This window comes from Nicotiana tabacum, chromosome 23 (genome assembly GCF_000715075.1).
Source record: "Nicotiana tabacum cultivar K326 chromosome 23, ASM71507v2, whole genome shotgun sequence".
NCBI lineage: Eukaryota > Viridiplantae > Streptophyta > Magnoliopsida > Solanales > Solanaceae > Nicotiana > Nicotiana tabacum.
Genome location: NC_134102.1, coordinates 7,905,703 through 7,910,751, shown reverse-complemented (window position 1 = coordinate 7,910,751; position 5,049 = coordinate 7,905,703). Strand labels below are relative to the sequence as shown.

Here is a 5,049-nt window from a genome sequence, read left to right as displayed (position 1 = left end):
CGAACTGTTCTTCATCAAGGGTCGATTTAGATTGAATCTTTGACCCCCATCATCGTTGACGGTCTCATCAACAGTTCTACGGGCTATCTCAGCTGCTATCCTTGACGCTCCTTCTTTAAGTTGTATTGCTTCTCTTGCAGCTAAATTTGCCTCCTCTTCACCGTTATTAGCCATGTTTTCTTTGGTAGAAGGTTTCCCCAAGAACTTTCCGGTGAGTTCTTTCTTTTTCCTCAACTTGCGAAGACTCTTTTCCTTCTCTGGATTGTATGGAATCAATTCCTTTGAAGAAGATTGAGTCATACACCATATGAGTCAATATGTTGCCTGCATACGAAAAAGGAAACCCGTAAAGAATAAAATAAAATTAAATAAAAATTCCCGAATTAGCACCAAAACTATTTTGAACACTATTGATTGCCAATCTCCGGCAACGATGCCAAAATTTGACGAGCACAAAACACAACACGAAATTGATACTCGCTAGTCAAAGATAATATAGTTTAATTACCGTCTCCACAAGGATTGGATTTAAACAATGCTCAAGTAATTTCTAGCTTAATGCTATTCAGGATGATCAAAACTTGATTTGTAATGATTATGCACTACGTTTAACTACTAAATAAAGCAATTGACAATAGACAACAAGGAATTAGAGATTCGCTTAGTGGTTTCTTATAAATGTGAGGAACATGGGTTTTGGCAGGATATGTGCAAGATAGCTATTTGGGATTTAACTCTAGTTTAATTCACTCTAATGTTCTAATGATTCTCACGAAAATACTCGATGATTAGTTCAAACATGTAGTCAAGACTCCTCTCTCGATTAAATCTTAACTCTACGAGGTGAACTTATATAATCACTGTGAAGTATGCAAGCATGCGTTAATGGATTGGTCCTTAGGATATTCTCCTAACTTGATTTAATCACCAATCAATAAGCTCCTACGATTACTTAATAGAATCAATGAATTAAATAAAATAAAATAAAATAATGCAATTATAATCACCAAGATATTCCTCTTTCAATTAAATAAATTGATGAATAAAGTTGCAACAATTCAAAACTCCATAAACGAATTCAAGCAAGAACTAGAGTTAAAATTCATAAATATTTATCAAAACACCATATCCGTCAAACTTGAAGGTAAATTACTGCATAATCATAGAGGTAATCATCACAATTATAATTGAAGAATAAGAAAGCATCAATCTAAATTTACAATCCAAACTCCCGTATTGAATTGATGGAAAGATGATGAAATCTTGTGTCTTGTAGTCTCCAATGCTCTCCCAAAGCTTCCAAGGTCAAAAGTCCATTCAAAAACGGCTTTTGATGTATTTATACCATGTAGGAGTGGGCCCAGGTGAAATTACCTTTTTCTAGCCGAAACAGGACAAATACTATAAGAAAATCACACAGGCGCGCCACCCCTCGCGCCGCCCCATGCGGGGCGCTTGTGGGGAAGTTCAGAGAGTAAGTTCTGATAGACAGCATCAAAATTTAGTGTCGCGCCGCCCCATGCGGTGCGGTAGTGCAAGATTTCTAGAGTGTTTCATTTTCTTGATTTTTGATATCCATACTCGGCTCCCGACCCTCCGAACACGATCCCCATTTAATCCCTTGGACTTTTACTCGGACTTTAAAGCTCTAACTTATTCAATTTAGCTCCGGAATATCTTTTTAACTCGAAATCACTTCCTACAAGGCATAAAATACACAATAAGTACAATACACTAACATTCAACTCAAACACAAGTAAAACACAATAATTAGAGTATAAACTACGACTAAAACACGTGATTCTAGCCTACCATCATTGATACATCATATGTTTCCACGCCTTGATGCCACAATAACTTTAACTCATCAATCAAAGGCTGTATGTAAACATCAATCAATTAGACATCAATCAATACAAGTTAGAAATAAATATGGACTTGCCATACATAACTCGGGTGGAAGATTATATGGTGTAACAAACACCGGCCAATATGAATATGGTACAGCAGAGATTGCGAATGGAGTGAATCCATCAACGCATAATCCCAACCTAATGTTCCTTCATTCACTAGCAAAGTTTGAGAACACCCTATCGAAATGCTTCCATGCTTCTCTATCTGAAGGATGACATATAACACCATTTGGCCTTGTATGCTCATAATGCCATCTCATATGAGGAGTGAAGCTCATTGATGCATACAATCTCTTTAACCTTGGTATATGGGGTAAGTAGTGTATCGCCTTCACTGGGATCTTATTCTTTTCATCATTTGGGGCATCCTTGTAATGGGGCTTGTTACAAAATTTACAGTTCTCTAAAGATGCATCATCCTTATAGAATAACATGCAACCATTCTCACAACAATGAATCATCTCTGATGAAAGACCCAACTTGGAAACTAATGTTTTGCCGTGTGGAAATATTTGGGTAGGTCAATGTTACTCAGATTAAGTTCATTCATAAGCCCAATGATAGAATTCATACTCAATTGAGAAATAGAACTATCTGACTTCATTTGAAGTAATCGAACAGCACCAAACAACTTGGAATGCACTGAGCCTTCATACAACGGATAACTAGCTTCCTCTAACTCTTTGAAGAACTTCTTAGCCTCATCATTTGATTCAGATTGAGCCCCCGGGAATATCTCAAAGACATCCTTCATCATGTAATTGAATCTAGAATTTTTAACATTATTCTCCACTACGGGACTACCCTCCTCACCACCAAAATAATTATGAAAATCAACATCATTTACGCTATCAAGATTCTTCCCATGAGCAGTCCACACATAATAATTTTCCATAAATCCTTTTTTTTTTAAATATGACATGTAACACCATCTTCTCCCAATAACTTAACACACTTGCATTTCACACAAGGGCACATAAACGTTCCTTCAATACGTAAATCATCATGTGTCCTTGCCTTAGCAATAAATCCAGCACCCCCTTCTTTAAATTCATCCCTTAACCCCACACGATTAGGATGATTCATATTATACTTATATCTACGATACGCAAATGCCATATACACAAACAAAAAAACTTAAAATTTATAAGATATTTATAATTTTTAGTTTATTTAAAGTAATTAATAGGTTAAGCTAATTCGAATGTTCATTTTTTCAAATTTACTTATTATTTTCCAACATACTTTAATTAATATATTATATTCTTTTAAACATTAACATTCGAAATCTTACATTTATCCCTATTCTATGCTATATAAGTCTCTCAAAATATAAATTCCTTAAATTACTTCTCATATATTCATAAAGTCCACACATGACTTTAATTAATATAATATATTTGTCAAATAAAAAACTAGTGAAAATTAAAAATGAATTAAACAATATTATTGAAATTTGACTAATTTTGGACCTGATCTTGCTTATTAATAATATAGTCATACTTTGATTTCTCTCCAAAATATCTCTCAAATTATTCAAACTATATAAGGCATGAAGTGATTAAAAACACTTCTTTCTTCTTCTATTATTCTTTCCAACAAAGGACAAGCTTCCTTCTCCCAAAAATTAACCTATCAATACTAACTAATCAAACAACCTAATTAATAAGTCACATTCTTATTAAAGTTACTTATCCAATCACTTATTATATTTTTAAGTATAATACTTGGATGATTTCAGTAATATAAGTTATATATATGCCTAACTCCTTAAAAAATATATCACTTGACTATCTAAGCTTATTAATTTGATGAATACGTACCAATTTTAGGAGTTAATTTTTTGATAACTACTAAATTTCGTGTAAACTACATAAGTCTCATGATCGTATGACCCTTAATTTAACTTAAATTAGATTTCATTAGTTACATTAAACTATTAAAATAAAATGACATAGAGCTTTCAACTATCTTAAAGCATGCTATGTAAATAAATGTAAATCTTATAATACTTGGATGATTTCAATAATATAAGTTATATATATGCCTAACTCTTTAAAATATATATCACTTGACTATCTAAGCTTATTAATTTGATGAATACGTTCCAATCTTAGGAGTTAATTTTTTGATAACTACTAAATTTCGTGCAAACTACATAAGTCTCATGATCGTATGACCCTTAATTTAAGTTAAATTAGATTTCATTAGTTACATTAAACTATTAAAATAAAATGATATAGAGCTTTCAACTATCTTAAAGCATGCTATGTAAATAAAAGTAAATCTTAGATTCACTAATTAATGCACATTGTTAATAAGATACACCATCATCAAATAAACTTCCATATTACTCTCCAATTTATAAATAATGCACAATATTGTTAATAAGGTTATGATTAAATTTTAGAGATGCACGGAGAATCAAATTAGAGTAAATCTAAATAGAAAAACTAGACATCTAAGCCACAGTATTGAATTCAATTTTAGGGATGCACAAATTAAAAAACCCAATTAGGAGGGCGAATTAGGTACTAAAAAAGAAAAAGAAAAAGAAATTACTAACCTCAATGTTAATGTCGTCGCCGCCGCCGGAAGCTACCGCCTGTAAGAAGAAACCTTCGAATGAGAGGGATGGAGAGAGAAGGAAAAAAAAAAGGAATGGAGAAAGAAATAGAGAGGGGTGTAAGGAGAGTGATGGAAAGTGACACTTACTAGGTTGGAATCGTCGGAATCGCCGGAGGGGTGGAAGAAGAATATGTTAGAGAAGGGATAGAAATGTTAGAGAAGGGATAGAAGGTTTGGGGGGAATGGAAAATGAGAAGAAAATTGGGTTTAGGGGGAAATAATAACAAGATTGTCACGACCCAATTTCCTATAGGTCGTGATGGGCCCAACGTCGCCGCTAGGCAAGCCAATAGTGAACTAACCGTATATCTATTTTTTTAACATTTTGAATTAGTTGATTTTTAATTATTACATAAGTAAGAGATGAGAAAATTTAATAAAATAAAACGTAACAAATTGTAAGATCAAGTGCAGTAAAATAAATACTCAAAAAATCATTAAGTGTCTACTAGCAAAATTTCAAGACCTTGTATCACAAATGTATGAGCTACTAGTAGAGTACATAAAA

General features: G+C 32.9%; 1 long non-coding RNA gene across 1 annotated transcript; it reads right to left on the bottom strand.

Annotated features, from left to right (window-relative positions):
- Nucleotides 1-1,127: 1,127 nt before the first annotated feature.
- Nucleotides 1,128-4,720, bottom strand: LOC107828936 (uncharacterized). The gene is made up of 3 exons (XR_001657812.2): nucleotides 4,629-4,720; nucleotides 4,480-4,518; nucleotides 1,128-1,699 (listed from the first exon to the last, which is right to left on the bottom strand). It is a non-coding gene; the product is annotated as an uncharacterized LOC107828936 (long non-coding RNA).
- Nucleotides 4,721-5,049: the final 329 nt, after the last annotated feature.